This window comes from Staurois parvus, unplaced genomic scaffold (assembly GCF_062004578.1).
Source record: "Staurois parvus isolate SC_StPar_1 unplaced genomic scaffold, SC_StPar_1.0 ptg000354l, whole genome shotgun sequence".
NCBI classification, from domain to species: domain Eukaryota; kingdom Metazoa; phylum Chordata; class Amphibia; order Anura; family Ranidae; genus Staurois; species Staurois parvus.
Genome location: NW_028318150.1, coordinates 4166398 through 4184927, shown reverse-complemented (window position 1 = coordinate 4184927; position 18530 = coordinate 4166398). Strand labels below are relative to the sequence as shown.

At 40.5% G+C, this 18530-nt stretch overlaps 1 protein-coding gene across 1 annotated transcript in view; it reads left to right on the top strand.

The window, feature by feature from the left end:
- Positions 1 to 18530, top strand: part of CAMK4 (calcium/calmodulin dependent protein kinase IV) — a 233679-nt gene that overhangs the window by 172447 nt on the left and 42702 nt on the right. The window lies entirely within an intron of this gene.

Below are 18530 nucleotides of genomic sequence, written 5' to 3'. Positions count from 1 at the left end.
TTCACCACATCTCATAGGCCATTACAACTTTTTTCTTATTTATTCCTCAGAAGTGTTCACTACTGACCAACATCTCAGAAATGTTAAACTAGCCATAAAACTGAATAATAAAAGGAAACTTTATTAAACAGTGTTAAGAAAAAAAAAAAAAAGAAATAGTTCACTCTACAACAGGTGTGTTAAACTCAGTTTCATCATGGGCCCCATCAGCATTATGGTTGCCCTCAAAAGGCATCAGATGTCAAGATCCCCCGCCGTCAAAAGTCCCCCACCCTCTCTTACATCGCAGTGCACCCCCCTTACCTTGTGCTACTGCCAGTAAAAAAGCTGGGGGCAGAGCTGAGAAGCAGAAAGTGCAGGACCTGGAGGAGGACCAGAGAAGGGTTGGTGTCGGCTGGTGGAGTCTGCTGAATGCTAAGACCAGAGGAAGCAGAGAAAAAAGGGTGCTGCAACTGCACAGAGAGGCGCAGGATCTGGCAGAGTCCTGTCCTCCTGTCTGCTATTGACTGCTGAGACAGGGGGGCAGAGACAAGCCTCTCTGTGGCTGCACAGAGAAGTGCAGGATCTGGAGGAAGAGTTCTGTCCTCCTGTCTTCTGCCAAACGCTGAGATATGGTGGAGGCAGAGACGAGTGGTGTCCTGCAGCTGCATAAAAGTTGCAAGGGCCACATGAAATGGCCTGGCAGGCCAGATTCAAATTAATGTTTTAATGCATCTTGTAAATACAACTGATGCAGAAATAAAATTGCATTACTCATTCATCTGATGTGTACAGGCCCATGTATATTTGTTAGGGGGCTTACGCATAATCAGTGTTGGTGGTACAGAGTGCCTCTGAGCTTTTGTTCAGTTTAGGAGCTACAGTGTACATGAGCCCTTAGATGTATTATACGTGTCAGGTAGGGCAATAGAGAGACAACATTTGTAAGCTGGTTTATTGTTTAGCCAGCCTTTCCTTCTACATTAAGTCATGCTCCTATTTCTGAAGTGAAAAGCAAAAATGTCTTAATTGCGCAAGATGAGAAAAGGGAACCACCAGTAAAAATAAAAGAATCTCTAGTGTCTTTGTAGAAATCCAGGATTAAAAAGTCCCACCATGCAATGACTGCAGCTCTTCTGACAGAGTAGTGGATGTTCTGTGCACTGTAAGACAACTGAGGAAGGCACCAACATCTAAGTGTAGTGTTTTATTAAAAACAGTAGAAAAGATTTAAAATATACGCACAAAGGTAGAATCAAAGGGGCATATCACACAGTCCTGCGGACATTCGCAGAGTTTGGCAGGAAGGTGGCCAGGTGTTGCAGAGTTGCTCCTGGAAGTGCCTGTAGCGATTCTGCAGAGTTCATCTTGGAAGCAAAGCTGGGCATAGGGCAGGATGGAACCCAGGGAGCAGCCGAGAGCTGTAACCAGTGTGGAACGCATATAGTGGCAGGGACTTGGAACAGAAGTGACATAGGACAAGATGATGTCAGGGCAAGGGGTGGGGTAGCAAGTTTTGGGGCATGCTGACTGCTCTTTTGTCAAACTATATGGCCATCTGATTTGGCAAAGGAGTGGTCCCGATGCTCCAAAGGGCATTTTAAACCTTTTATACTATTTTTAAGAAAACACTACACTTAGATGGTGGTGACTTCTGTTCCTTAATTGTTTTACAATGCTCCTATTCCGTTCAATGATTTGTATTACTTTCATTATTTTCATAAAGTTGCATACAACAGTCAAGAACAAGCTGCATAACGTGTTAGTTAGGCATGCAGGCCAATGACATATTAAAGTAAAAAAAAAAACCAGTTGAAGATGGACCAATACTGGTAGATTTAGCCAGTTTTAGCCTTTGTGGCCCAAGCTTAATGGTGACTGGCATGCATTTAATACATGGAAACCGAGGTATACTCCTATTTAAGCTGAACTCCAGGTGCGGATTTTATTGTGTTGTTACATTGGGAAACTAGAGACCACTGTCCTGCTGCATAGTAACCAGATGGGGTCAAGGTCCACTTACACTGTCTGGACTCCCTCCTTTAAAAAGCAGGTGTAAAATATACCCATTTAGAAGAAAGTTAGCTTTATACTTATCTTATTCCCTTTTCTGTCTGCAGTGTTTCCAGCTAGATCCTGGGGAATATAGAGCAGCTAAAATCTCAGGAGAAAAAGCTCTTTCAACAGACTTGAGTGTCTTCTTGCTAGATTTTACCTGCTCTGCATTTCCCAGTACAAGTTGGGTTGTGGAAGTAGGACTTTAATTATACCTCAGGGGTTCACAAGTGGACCTATATGTAATACACACAGACACAAATATGCATACAAATTACATTGTTTATTAAGTTGACATATAAAAATAACCATCTCTAGGTACAAACATCTCTCTGGATATAAAATGAATCCAATATTGTAGGTTATTCCAACTTCTTCAGGACCCACAAATCATTTACTTGAAAATATACATACTCAAATCTGAAATATCTCTAAAATACAAAAAACTAAATACCAATGAAAAAAAGGGAAAACAGAGAAAATATTTTTTAAAAAAGTAAACATTAAACAAACAAATCATATACATACATAAAGAAAAAGATCCCAGTAATTTTTCCGTGACAACAGTGATGCCATTCACAGCAAACAGGGGTAAGGTAAATATAAATCTAACATAGGTATATTTTTTGTATACAAACATCAGATGATGATTAAAGAGAGAGGGGGCCTGGACAGTGTATATGCTGACCTGGCATTGTATTGCAGGTTTTGAACAGAGGACAGAATGATTACATTTTGGCTTTAGATACACTTCAAGCAAAATGTATCACAAGTCAAATGTTTTATTAATTTACTGCCTAGCTTATGCATCCATTTTCTTTCATGACCACAGTAAATGTTATGCTTCATTTCTCGTTTCTTCATGCTTTCTCAAAATAAAATACTGGAATTTATTTGATGGCATATTAACATTTTGTAAAATACAAACATTTTCTTATTTTTAAAAATAAAAATCAGTCCATTAATGGAGTGTTATAAACATTTCATAACACAATGTCCACATGTTATCTCTATTTACCTTGCTTGTCTATCACTACCATAAAGATCCCTTGCAGTGTTGGTGAGAGAACAGATATTTAAAGCTGAACACCTGGAATTATCTGTATTGCATACTTAAGCTGGCAATACACTAGCCAATTGGTGATCAAACGTTCATAGAAACATTTGCACATAAATTTGTATGAATATTCTCAGTACATTTGATGACGAATGTCATTCGAAAGTGCTTCAAAATTGTGTTTGTTTTTAAAATTGAATTTTGGAATAAATTAGCTTTCCTAAACAAAAAACACATACGCTCTTAGAAATGTATTTGTTGGAGAAAAATCTTTTTATCATGCTTCTTCAAATGTTGATTTGACCCCACTTAAGATTAGAAAATCAAACTAACATACTTAAAACCAAAATTCTACTACTGTATGGCCTGCTTTACATTGGTCTAAATTAAATGTTGTAACTGACCCTATTTGGGTTCTGTGTGAGCAGCTTCCCATCTGCACACTAAACACAGGGGGTAACAAAACTGCCATTCATAGAACACTTTGTATTTTTTCAATGAATATAAGGTATTCTCTGATTGGACAAGATGGAGATCATGACATCACCATCCCTCCTCTCCACCCGATCCATTCAGAGAACAGCTTGCATTTACTGAACAAAATACAAGTTTTGGTAACGGTGGCAGTGCCAAGCTAGTGACCTCCTGTAGTCAGTATTATAAATTTATTTTGCCAAGTTTGAATGTATTTTTACCAAAACAATACTAAATCACATTTCTGAGATCTTTTCTTTACAGTAATAATATTGTATTGTACAATGTATCTTTAAGTGTGATAGTTGCAATGTTTAGCTATAGGTAGCTGGGCAACATCCACAACTCTTACAACTATTTGGAAGCACATCAGATTTCATGGATACCTTAAAGAAAAAGAAAAACAATATTAACATGTTATTTTTTAATAGTACACAATTACATTCCCTTTATCTAATGACAATTTGCATCACCTTTAAGTTAAAGTGGTTCTAAAGTTACAATGTTTTTATACATTAATGCATTAAGGTAAAAAAAACCTTTTGGGAATTGTTTGCTCCCCCCACCTCCTAAATACTTTCCTGAGTCCTTTCTCAATCCTCCGCTGTGCCTATCTGCAGCAGCGCTGCTCTTTCTCCCTGATCTCACAGGGCAGATTGATAGCAGTGGGAGTCATTGGCTCATGCAGCTGTGAACCACATCCATTGAGGTGGGAGCCAGGGGCGGGGCTAGGCTGCACTGTGTGTGTCCATGGACACATACACAGCCCCTCTCAGGAGCAAGTCTGCACATCTGCCCCCTTAGCAAGTGGCTTACTATGGGGGTACACACAGAAAAGGAGTAGTCGAGAGCACCTGTGGCGGACCCCAGAAGAAGAGGTTCGGAGCTGCTCTGTGTAATACAGTGCACAGTGCAGGTATAAAGTATGAAGCTGCTTTAAATTTTAGGTTAAAAAATGAGGCTTTAGAATAACTGGGCAGAGGGATGGGTACCAGTCATGGCAATGATCAGAGTAAACCTGTCATGAGAGACACATGTGAACAATTATACTCCTTTAAATTTTAGTTGCCTGGCTGTTTACTAGTGGGCTTCAATAGTTTCTTAGTCACTGACCTGGAACAATTATGCAGATCCGGATAGCAGGGGAAAATTCTAAATGATTTGCATATTTGTAGCAAGCAGATTAATATAACAGCTTGGCAAAAAGCAATTTCAGAATAGAGGGCAGCCTTCTTGTTTCTCTTATAATAGGTTTCCTTTAAGGATAGATTTGTTTTCTCACTCTTTAGTGCATGTTCACACTAGTGCGGTCTCATTTTGATCCGATTTATAGTGCGACAATGTAGGCTGCAACTTGGTTGTGCTTTGGATTGTTCACATATTCTTTGGGGCTAAAATCACACTGGATTCGCACCAGGTTAGTACAGGACCCTTTTCCAAAATTGTGCCTTGCTGAGTTGCATTCATGTAAACTGGCACCATTGAAAATGTGATTTCCATTGTCATGCGATTCTGTGCGACTGAAATCTCACTAGTGTGAACCAGACCTAAAAAGTAGAAAGGCCCACCATTCGGTTCCCCTCTCCTTCCTTTATAATAATTTCAAGTTTAAATACCTTGAAAATTAGATTATATTTACAGTCTTGTGATAACCACTGCCTCCTCTTCTTCCTGCCGCCAGCGCTGCAGCAGTTTACTATCAGAATGTTCTCAAGTAAACTGCTGTCCTGGACTACATTTATGAGCATGCAGTATGTCTCCATGCTAGTAAATTCCATTCAGCTGATCACTGCTAACATGAACACCTACAGTTGTGTTCAAAATAATAACAGTGTGTTGAAAAAAGTGAATAAAGCTCAAAATCCTTCTAATAGCTTTTATTTCCATACACACAAATGCATTGGGAACACTACACATTCTATTCCAAATCAAAACATGAAGAAAAATATATCAAATTTGTGTTGTTCCTCTAAAAAAAATTGAAGAAAAGTGAATATTAGACTGTTCAAAAAATAGCAGTGTTTGTATTCTTCTTTACAAACTCAAACATTCACTATATAAACTGAAAAATGTTTGAAGATTTTGTTTTCCTTTGAATCATTTAATTAATATTTAGTTGTATAAGCACTGTTTCTGAGAACTGCTGTACATCTGTGTTGCATGGAGTCAACCAACTTCTGGCACCTGTAAACAGGTATTCCAGCCCAGGATGATTGGACTACATTCCACAGTTCTTCTCTATTTCTTGGTTTTGCCTCAGAAACTGCATTTTTGATGTCACCCCACAAGTTTTCTATTGGATTAAGATCCGGGGATTGGGCTGGCCACTCCATAACGTTAATCTTGTTGGTCTGGAACCAAGATGTTGCACGTTTACTGGTGTGTTTGGGGTCGTTGTCTTGTTGGAACACCCATTTCAAGGGCATTTCCTCTTCAGCATAAGGCAGCATGACTTCAAGTATTCTGATGTATTCAAACTGATACATGATCCCTAGTATGCAATAAATAGGCCCAACACCGTAGTATGAGAAAGACCCCCATATCATGATGCTTGTGCAACCATGCTTCACTGTCTTCACAGTGCACTGTGGCTTGAATTCAGTATTTGGGGGTCGTCTGACAAACTGTTTCCGGCTACTAGACCCAAAAAGAACAATCTTACTTTCATCAGTCCACAAAATGTTGTGCCATTTCTCTTTAGGCCAGTCAGTGTGCTCTTTGGCAAATTGTAACCTCTTCAGCACGTCTTTTTTTTAACAGTGGGACTTTGTGGGGGCTTCTTGCAGATAGCTTGGCTTCACATAGGCGTCTTCTAATTGTAACAGTACTCACAGGTAACTTTAGACCTTCTTTGATCTTCCTGGAGCTGATTGTTGGCTGAGTCCTTGCCATTTTGGCTATTCTTCTATCCATGCAAATGGTAGTTTTTCGCTTTCTTCCACGTCTTTCAGTTTTTGGTTGCCATTTTAAAGCATTTGCGATCATTTTAACTGAGCAGCCTATCATTTTCTGCACTTCTTTATATGTTTTCCCCTCTCCAATCAACTTTTTAATCAAGGTACGCTGTTCTTCTAAACAATGTCTGGAATGACCCATTTTCCTCAGAATTTCAGAGAGAAATGCACTGTAACCAGCATGTACAACATTTGCTGCCTTCCTTCCTTAAATAAGGACAATAATTGCCACCTGTTTTTCAAAGAATGAATGACCTCACTAATAGAACTCCACACTGCTATTATTTTGAACATGCCCCTTTCAATTAGTGATTCAATTACACAGAATCAGCAGCATGCATGTCATGACTGTTGGGTCTGTTGGATTTCTATTACTCTACTACACCTGCTAGTAAAGTATTTGTCATGTAGAAATATCATTTCTACCAAAAACAGTGATTGATCAGGTTAGTGATGTCTGACTGCTATTATTTTGAACACAACTGTATTTTGAATATAGACAGTACTACAAGGGGTGTGTCCATGACATTCTGGGCCCACAGGAAAAGTCTGGATGGTGCTGGATGTAATTCAGTCAGGAAAGTGGGGTGTCGACTAATGAATAAGTAAGATGATGTAGGGCTGGAACCAGGGGCAGATTGACTATTTGGAAACTCGGGCCCTGCCCGAGGGCCTGGGGTCAGTAGGGGGCCCCATGAGATGCCCCTGGTACCTTTTTCATAGGCTTTTTTGAGTTTGGGCAAGGACACAGGGTCCCCATGATCCCCTATTGCCTGGGGGCCCCATGAGTTGTCAGTCCACCCCTGGCTGGAACTAACCTGTCTGATGTGGGTGTGCAGTAAAAAATGTCAGTGGGGCAGAGGATGGGAGGTCAACAGGACAGTGTACAGGGGGTCAGCAGGGAAAAGCATAGGGATTGGCAGAGCAGAGGACAGGAGTCAGCAGATTGTAGGGTAGTTTACAGCATTCATTATTTTGTAGAGCAGTGTACAGTGGGTACAGGGCAATGTACAAGGGGTCAGCAGGGCAGAGGATGGGAGGTCAGCAGGTGAGTGTATACCATTTATTAGGGTAATGGATAGGGGCCAAAAGGGCAGAGGACAGGAGTGAGCAGAGCAGATGGCAGGGATTAGTAGAGCAGAGAACAGGGGTTAGCAGGGCAGAGGACAGGGGTCAGTAGGGTAAAAAACAGGGGATGCAGGGCAGTGTAGAAAGGTTAGCATAGCTGGGGATAGGGATCAACAGGATGGAGGACAGGGGTCAGCAGAACAGAGGACAAGATTTAGCAGGGAATTGTACAAGGGTCAACAAAGCCAAGGGAAGGGTCAGCAAGGGAGTGTACAGGGATCAGCACAGTAGAGTACAGGGGATGGTAGAGCAGTGTACAGTGGTTAGCAGTGCAGAGAATAGGGTCACAAGGGCCGATGACAGGGGTCAGCAGTGCAGAGGATAGGGGTCAGAAATGCAGAGGACTGGAGTCAGAAGGGCAGTGTACAAGTGTACAGGGGTCAACAGAGCAGCGTACAGGAAGGCAGAGGACAGGGGTCAGTAGGGCAGTGTATAGGGAGTCACCAAAGCAGAAGGCAGGGGTCAGCAGGACAGAGGACAAGGGTCACTGCTGGCAGTGCACTTAGCAGAGCTCTGCCTCTATACACAGCACTGAAATCAGATTCTCTTACAGACACAGCCTCATACAAAGTGTGTAGCCAGCTGCTATGTTGCAGTTATGATCCATGATATTTTCAGATCAGAATAGCAGTGCAGCTGCTTTAGCCCCCTACGCATTGTGCACAAGGTTGTGTCTGTAAGAGTATTCAGTCTCAGCTATGTGCTTTGTGGGGAGGAGGAGCTCTGCTGAGTGCCATATGGCCAGGCTGTGTGTGGTACAGGGATGGATGGGAGAAGGAGCTCAGTGTCGTCCATTGGGGGAAAGGGGGAACATCTGAGATCTGGGGGGGGGGGGTGCAGCTCACCCCAGCACCTCCCTAGCTCTGGCCATGACATGCAAAGCAACACAGTGACATAAAAGTTGTCATTATTGTATACATCAGCGATAAACGATGGTAAAGAATTAAAACAAAAAAATGAAATTGGAGTTGGGCTTTAAGACCAAGATGACGTTGCTAAATTAAGTGTGCTGTAATATAAGCTTACGGGTATTCCACAAAAGGGTATTGAAATGTTAGATGAGGGGTCAGGATTTTATTCCATCATACCAGGGGAGGTCAGGACTCTGCTGGGTGTTTGCACCAACATACTTCTGGCAGCTTGTGTACGAGCAAATTAATATAATTGCACTTCAACTACCAAGGAACTGCAAGAAATGTGCTGTTTTCACATCGACTTTGAACTTGCTTTGTGCCATGCAAGAAGGAACGAATGTGAGAGAGCTTACACTGTGAGATACCTGGTATTACTGTTTACATGTTGTTTGCACAAGAACACTTTTAATTTCTTTGCTGTTTTGTTCAGCACCATGGAGAGGTCCCTTTCCCAAGTTTTTTTTTTTTAAACACCGAGTATAATAGATTTCAGATACAGCAACAACATTGTAATAGTACTGCTTGGACCTTGAAGAAGGGGACATACCCCGAAAGCTTGTCCTCAAAATTGTATGTTAGTGCAAATAAAAAAAGTATCACGGACAGTACTCAATTGTTTCTGTCTCAAGTGCATTAATACGGCTACAATCACCACATATAGCAACACAAATTTCAGCCTGTTGAGCCTGGGTTCCCCAGTTTAAAAGAGAAGGAAGTGTATTTCCGTTATTTGCACTATTGTATTAAATATAAAAAAACAATGTATTTCTGTATTAGCACAATTTTATTAAATATAGAAATAACAACACATTTGTGTTTGGAATATATGAATATATACATTTTTAATTATGCCTTGTAAACATTTGAACTTTTTTTCATAAGATTTGCCCTTCCATTGTGCTACAAGATATTCAATGTTTATATTCAGCAGACAATTAATTTCCCATCTGCTTTTTGGTTTAGACCAGTGCCCATATTATGGTAAGATAAAGCACACCAACATAATTCTAAATAAATTGTATCCAAATGAGTTTTTTTTTAATAAAGCAGCTTCATAATGACCGTGGTAAATCAGAAATAATTTCATATCACTGAGTGATTACATAATTGTAAGTTTCTGAGAGTTATAAATCTTAATTATAAAATACCCCAAAGCAATGTCTGATATTACATCTCATTATTTAAGAATACTTTATTCACATGAAAAAAGAAGGTAAGGGGAGTAACAGTAACCCCTGCAGTTAGGCATAAAGATTGTTCTTTCTTTTCAGTCCTGTAATACAGTGACTTATATTTCTAAGTCAATACAAAATGGATATTTCAGTTTTAGGTGAATGCAGCTCTTTTGCTTTATTGGCATACTGGAATAGTGTTACCATGGTGGAACAGAAAAAAAAAATATAATAATAATTATTATATAATAATATTTTATTTTCTGTATATTCTGAAACATCCTATCCTCTCTTGGTGATCTAGTTCCTTAGGAGGAAAAGTGGGAAGAAGGCAAAATAATATATATAATTTAATCCTGTCCTCTTCAGCCTACGTTATGAAAAAGGCAGTGATGTCTCCAATTTTATTGGGTGTCTTGGCTATGACAATTGTCCTAGGCTGAGAAACTGGGGTTTATTTACTAAAGCTGGAGAGTGCAAAATCAGGCTCACTTCTGCATGGAAACCGGCTTCTAACCTCAGCTTGTTCAATTAAGCTTTGGCAATACAACCTGGAGGCTGATTGGTTTCTATGCAAAAGTGAGCCTGATTTTGCACTCTCCAGCTTTAGTCAATAAACCCCACTGAGCATCTAAATCACTTTATATCAGCAAGTTAATAACTCCTATCTGTTCTGTTCTGCACTAACAAGCCTGTGCCAGCAAAATCTAGAGATCAAAATAATGGTATGTTTAGCTACTGCACAGTATAGTAAAATCTGTGATGTACTAACAGAGGAACAGAAGCACTAATTTATTATCAGAGAAGTTGTAAAACAAGTGTTCTCTGTGAATAATCTGCATATTTGCCTCCTAAGACTCAAGCTTCTCACCAGCATTGCCAACTGTTCAGACATTTACATATATTTTATTTTTAAAAAATGGGAACAAATTAAATGGGCTGTGGTTTCATCCCATTCAAATGAATGGGATGAAAACTGCACTGTACCGAGTTGCACAGGAATCGCCCAGAAACACCCAGAAACACAGGTGTGAACAGGCCCTAATTAATTAATTAAATATTGGGGGATGGTAATACGTACAGAGAAAACAGTGAACCTATCCATACACGTAGCTTGGTCTAATTGGACCCACAACTGCAATTCCTGTTAGATCATTTTCTATTTGACCAACCTTTTTACACTATCCAAACAGCTTCATTTTCAGTTTAACAGAGGGAGCCCAGATACTTACTGAAACTCACCAAAAATTGCAGCTAACCATTTCTTCCAGATGGTAGGTAAAAATTACAGTTTACCATAAAAAATCTTGAAAAAGGCCATAGCGACACAGTCAAACAACAAATTTAAAACAAAAAATAAGATTTACCCCAAACCCCTATTTTCCCTCTTTCACTCTCCCTTTCATCCTTAAAATAATGTAAGCAGTTTTTATTTCGCTTCTTTCCTCTACACACTGCTCACATGCAGACATTTGGTTTTTATGCACAAAGCAAGGCCATGGCTTGTTATTGTGCATCTGTTTCCTGGTTCCTATTATTTATCCTGTCAAACCAAATACCCATATAATTTTGTTAAGTCCATACTAATTCAATATTTCATCCTCTTTGGTAAATAAAACAGAGCATATGATACTGTGCAGAAAAGTGGATTTTCTAATGAGAAAAAATGCTCATAATTATGATGCTTACAGCATATTTAGTGGGTTCAATTAGAATGTTATTCAAGGCTGAGCTGAATGTTGGAAGCAGCTTTACTGCTGTATAGTAGACATTACGGGGTTTATTTACTAAAGCTGGAGAGTCCAAAATCAGACTCCCTTCTGCATAGAAACCAATCAGCTTCTAACCTCAGCTTGTTCAATGAAGCTTTGGCAATGAAACCTGGAAGCTGATTGGTTTCTATGCAGAAGGGAGTCTGATTTTGGACTCTCCAGCTTTAGTAAATAAACCCCTACATGTCTGTAAGGCTAAAATACAGGCATCATTGTGGTGGTCCCATACGAGATAATGATGAGTGGGATCAATGGTCTGGCTTTTTGCATTACAGCAAATGGTCATTGGATATCTCCTGTGTGGAAATTAAAAAAAAAAAAACTTTAATAGAAGATATGGCTTTAATAAAATAAGAATCTATGTAATACATGTTAATAAATAATAAATATAATCAAAAATAAAAACCGAATACTAATGAAATGAATTCCTACTTAAGCCATTGTATCACTTACAGATCTTGAGGGCTGATTCCTATGTGCAATAACTCATAAACGAGCCATGCTCTAAAGCCAACTTCTTTTTTAATTTTTTGAAGTAGCCCACTGGGTTGAACGAAAAAAAAAAACTTATAGTGTGTACACAGCATTAGCCTAGGCTCCCATTTGGCTCTGGAGACCTACCAGTGACAGCTAGGTAGGCAAACACAATGACCTGATTTACTTTACAAAGTGAATTTTCACTTATCTTACTGAATAAGGTAAAAAAAAAAATTAAATTCAAGTTGCAAAAATGACCCAATCATGTGCAAGGAAAGCTGCAAGTCAGCACATTTTCACATCATTATAGGAAATCTATGATCACAGCATACACTTTCACTTTTTTGAACATCGGTCTTGTAATAGCAATACCAGCAATAGTTATTTGTTACCAGGGGCAGACTGACCATTTGGAAACTCGGGCACTGCCCGAGGGCCCGGGGTCAGTAGAGGGCCCCATGAGATGCCCCTGGTACATTTTTCATAGGCTTTTTTGAGTTTGGGCAAGGACACAGGGGCCCCATGATCCCCTATTGCCGGGGGCCCCATGAGTTGTCAGTCCGCCCCTGTTTGTTACTATCTAATATACGCTGTCTTGAAAAATCTTCTTTCCTGTTGTGATTGCTGTCTGTTTGCTGGTCATCTTTTTCTACAACTTCCTGGATTCCCTGCATGCGTTGCAGCTTCTCCTGCTGTTTACTTTCAATTTCTAAGGATTGCATGTCTCATGGTATCTTGCTGCCTGCAAGCAGTAATTTCTGTACTATCTCTGTGAGCGGGGCCTCCTTGCTGGGTGTGGGGACCCCCCATGAACGTGTTTGCTAATTGCCTGGAAATAGGTGGGGCCGTGGTCATGCAAATATCACCCCAAACTTAGAAGCAAGCTGTTCATCTGGCACAGAGACACTTTACATCTGCAGCACTTTACTATAAGGCACTCTTACTGTGACACTGTACACATTCTCTTTCTGAATGCAACATTTTGAGGGACATCAGCTCAGCTATGATTGCTACCTCACTCAGTGACAATATGCAGATCCCACCATGCACAAAACAGACGTTTGTTAAAAACGTTAACTCTTTAGTTATTCTCTACTTCCTTCCTGTACCTTCAACTAGGTCCATAGGTTCCCTGTTCCTCAAGTTTGGTCCCGGGCACTAAAGGGCACCATTCGCTAGGGAGGGGATCAGACCACCAACCCCCTCACTACCAGGGGACACCATTACCCATGCCTAGTACTACCTTCCCACTGGCTGGCTGTTATACCATTCCACCAGTCTTGGTTACTCATAGCAATTGCATGTTAAACATATCTTCTGCCCACTGCACTGTACGATTTACCCAACCATGGTGGCTCTCTATCTTCTCCTCACTGTCCAATTTTTGTTTTACATGCCCTGTTCATTTGGATACGCCATATACCTTAATGCACTCCTTTAAAGAACTTCAGACCAGGCACTTTACAGGTAACTTGGAACCTTTACTAAGCATTCAGTTGGTACAGAACACAGTTTCTGTACTGTTAATTCTTCCTCTCTCGCTATCTCTATTCCCCATTCAGGCTGCTTCCTAATTGGGCTGCCATCCCGTAAGTAGTGGAAGTCCATAGAGTTCTTCCTTCTCTTCAGCACCCCAACTGGGTACCCTTTCAAGGGGGAAAGACACCCCTAAGTTGAGCTCACAATATGCAGCATCTCTCCTGCTAGTTCCCATGTGGAGGAAAGCCAGAAGCGAAAGACCCAAAAGCCAAGGACCGAGGAGACCAGCTCAGGAACAAGGACTCTTAATTGTTACCCCTCATTGTATTTAAGCATCCGGGCAAAAAGGCAGGACCATGAACACCTGGGAGTTGGTAACCGTAACCCCTTCCTAACTTTTTGGCAACATGCTAAAGCACTACCACATGTAGCCTACACAATACTATACACAGTGATACTGATTAACACATAATATACAAATTTAACAAGAATTGTATTTTGTACAACAACCGCTGTAAGCACCTGCTTACAACTCCACCTCCTGAAAATCCTCTTTTCAACACCACTGTAGTTCAGAAGGCAGGCTCTGTGAAATATGTCAGGGCATAATGAATACATATCATGATGGATAGGAACTACATGTGTGGGATCTTCACAAAGTAAGTGTGCAATCTCCAAAATTGTTCAGAGTAATAGAAGCAGGCTAGAATTAAAATACAATGTGGAAATTAATATATGCTTTTACATTTTGACCATAGATAAACTTTAAGCTAAGTGAATTTTCTTTTTTCAAATTTATTTGCTCTTTGCAAAGTTAATTTTCACTTACCTTAATGAATGGGGGGAAATTGTGTTGACTTCAGTCATCCAATCATGTATGAGCAAAAATCCTGTTTTGTTGTTTTTTTTTATTAAATTTTCATTGCATTTGTTTGAGTATTCTTGACAAAGTGAATTTTCACTTTGTTTCACTAAGACAGGGGTGGCGAACAAGTTAGACACAAAGAGCCAAAATTTTAAACTGTGAAAGTCAGAGAGCCACACCACGCAGTGACCTGCCAAAACAGACAAACACTCACACAAAAACACATAATTAAAACCATGTTATTCACCATAACACTTTCTTCCCCTTACAAAACACAGGGATGACCAGAGACTGCGGACAGCACAGGGATGACCAGAGACTGCGGACAGCACAGGGATGACCAGAGACTGCGGACAGCACAGGGATGACCAGAGACTGCGGACAGCACAGGGATGACCAGAGACTGCGGACAGCACAGGGATGACCAGAGACTGCGGACAGCACAGGGATGACCAGAGACTGCGGACAGCACAGGGATGACCAGAGACTGCGGACAGTACAGATGACTGCTGACCTTTGAGGAGGTGGGGAGCGGGTACCTGAATTTGACAGGTACCCGCTCTTACTTCCGCAGAGTTTTTGTTTGATCTTACCTGTTCCTCGATCCAGCCACGCGCTGTCTTCCCGGCTTCTGTAATGGCGCTCGGCATGACAGCCGGGTGCCCAGTGCGCATGAGCGAGAAGCACTTGCGCTTTGTGATTGGTCCGGCGGCTTCTGGGATCTGTCATGTGTCCCAGGTACCGCCTTACCATTCACAAAAAGCACCGCTTCTTGCGCATGCGCACTTGGCACCCGGCTGTCATGCCCAGTGCCCACACTACAGAAGCTGGAAGACAGTGCGCCGCTGGATAGAGGAACAGGTAAGATCAAAGAAGTAAGAGCAAAGAGCCGCATTCATTTTGGCCGGGAGCCGCATGCGGCTCGAGAGCCGCATGTTCGCCACCCCTGCACTAAGATAAGTGAAAATTAATTTTGCAAAGTGCTAATTCACTTTGAAATAAATATGCGCTACTCCTTTACTAAAGCAACCCAACACTGTAGTTGTTGTACATCTAAAAGAAATGGAATAGAGATTATACAAATTGTGTGTGGCCTGCTTTAAAGTGATTGTAAAGGTTTTTTTCCCTTAAAAAAATAAAAATGTTATACTTGCCTATTCTCTGTAGTGGTTTTGCCCAGAGCGGCCTAGTTTGGCGTTCTCCCTTCCGAGTGCTGCCATAGCAAGTCACTTGCTATGGGGTCACTCGCGCATGATCGATCCCGAGCCAAACTGTGTGCATCTATTGACACACAGTGTAGCTCGTCCCCGCTCTCCACCCCCTCCTCATGGGTTTGATTATCAGCAGTAGGAGCCAATGAATCCTGTTGCTGCTGTCCTGTGAGGAGAGAGAGCAGCACTGCTGCTTTTGGGCACAGCGCTGGATTGAGATCAGGCTCAGGTACATATTTACGGGGGAAGGTTTTTTTATCTTATGCAGAGAATGCATTGAGGTAAAAAACCTTTAGCCTTTATGATCATTTTAAGTAAATAAACTGTAATTTTATAAGGATCTAATATCAAGCAATTCAAGCACTTTTACCAGCTGTATGTAAAAATATACTTAAAGGAGAAGTATAGCCAAAGCTTTTTGGCTGCACTTCTCCTATCAATCACAGGAGTGCAGTTAGTGCTACACTCCTGTGACCTGTTTTTAGCCAACAGCTGGCTTCAACCCACTGCCGGCAGACATCACAGAGCCAGTGCAGGCTCTGTAAAAAAGCCTGGACTGGCAGCTGGCTCAACCACTCAGCAAGCCACTAAGAGTCTAAGCCAGCCACTCCCGCCCCCTTCACAGCCCGGTGTTCCAGTGAGAGCTGGAGGGGCAGAGCTGAGAGTCGGTCATTGACAGTCATGGCTCTATGCTCAGAGTGGAGGGGGAGAACTGAGCAATCAGTGGGTTTGCTCAGTGGGAACAGATGCAGCATCAGATTGAAGCTGCATCCACCTAGGTTAATCTAATTTTTTTTCTTCAAGCCCATACTTCTCTATTAATATATTTTAATAGATCAATAACTGGATTAAATGGTCATTTTCCTACATCTGCCTAAAGTTCAGTTTTAAAGTGTAACTAGACCTAGAATTACACGGCACAGTTTTCTCGATTTTATATATAGTATGCAGGTCCAATAAACCACATTACATTTCTGGTACATGCAAACAAAGACAGATGTTGTCATGCATGTTGCTTAATTTAAATCTGTAAAATGTGTATAATTTGGTATTAAAATAGGTGGTGTGATATATAACAGCCCTACTGTGTCTCACATATGCAGATGATATAGAATGTGTTAGTAGAAAACAGTGCTTCTTATAGAAGCTTTCCTTAAATTAGGAGTCAAAGATTGGGTTTAAAGTTAGTGACAAGAATACAAAATATATCATTACACTACGCACTTTAGAAAACAAATATAAGAAAATATTAAAATAGGATATTATAAATATCAAAATATTTATTAATTTAAAGGGTAACTCCACCTTCCTGGGAAAAAAATATAGCAAATAAAAAAATATAGCACAGCAAGCCATATTGTAATTTATTTTTATTAAACATTACCTTTCTTTTTTAATCTGCAGAGCTGTAATTTTCTGTAACATTCAATGCAATATGGCAGCCTGGAGGCATTCTGTACACAGCTGGTATACAGTCCGTCCCCAGAGATGTCATTTCCTGCTTGTGTGATTGACTCATTGATTTTCCCAGAAGTCTGCACCAAGATACAAGTCAGATTTTAGGCATCCTCTGCAACAAAAATGTCATTTTTGGTGATATGCTCATAAAGAGTTAATCACTGTTAAAGGTATGGCCCGTCAACTGTCCTCATTAAAGAAAGTGCATCAGCTGATATCAATAAGGTAAATGTCATTGCCATTCAGAATCAGTATCCAAAAGACATAGAAGAGCAAGCAGCTTTTTCTTCAAAGCAGAAATAGGTAGGAATCTACAGCAAAGTTTGCTTTTGTTTTTTTCTTTTTCTTTATGATCTACACTCACCGGTATGTATTCGGTAGACCTTGCTAGTGGCAAAAAATATCCCCCACACCATTACATCACCACCAGACTGAAACGTTGATACAAGGCAGGATGGATCCATGCTTTCATGTTGTTTACACCAAATTCTGAAACTACCATCTGAATGTCGCAGCAATCAGTCTGAATGGTTATTTGAGTTACTGTTGCCTTTCTGTCATCTCAAATCCGTCTGCCCATTCTCCACTGACCTCTGACATCAACAAGCCATTTTCAGCCACACAACTGCCACTCACTGGACATTTTCTCTTTATTGGACCATTATCTGTAAACCCTAGAGATGGTTGTGCATGAAAATCCCAGTACATAAGCAGTTTTTGAAATACTCAGACCAGTCAGTCTGGTACCAATACCCATGCCACGTTCAAAATCACTTAAATCCCCTTTCTTTGTCATCTGATGCTCGGTTTGAACTTCAGCAAGTCGTCTTCACCACATCTAGATGCCTAAAATGCATTGAGTTGCTACCATGTGATTGGCTGATTAGCAGTTTGTGTTACCAAGCAATTGTACAGGTGTACCTAATAAAGTGGCCGGTGAATATATTTTTATAGAGAAAAACAAAGATACCAGAGAAATTGAAGCTAAAATAAAAGCAGGAATCAATTTTTTTGCAGTACATTAAAGAAATGCCTAGAAAATAATAATTTATAAAGCTGTACTTGGACCATCTGTAACATATGCATCTGAAATATGGTATGAACATAAGCAGATAAGAAAATGCTTTGTATGAGAATGGGAACAGAAGGTGTTCAGGAAAATCTATGGAACAGTGTGAGAATGAATTAGGAAGATTACAGTAGAACTGAAGGCAAAACCTTTTTTTTTTTCCCGATTTGGATAGAATAAGGGAAGGTTCCATTTTTGCCATCTGTGTGCCATTGGGGAGATTTCCATTCACTTCCTGTCCCCTAGCCAAATCAGGAAGTGAGAGAAAATCCCTCTATTTTTATTCTGGCCAATGAAATTAAATAATGCCCAATCACTTGACATTCCTAAATGCGCCTAAATGCATTTTACAAGTGTCAAGTATTTCTTTTCTGTCAAAACGCTGCTGTCAGGAAGAAAGGCTTCTAGGAGAGTTGGCATGACATCCTGTGTGCATGAGACCTAACAAGGTAAGTAAGCAAATCAT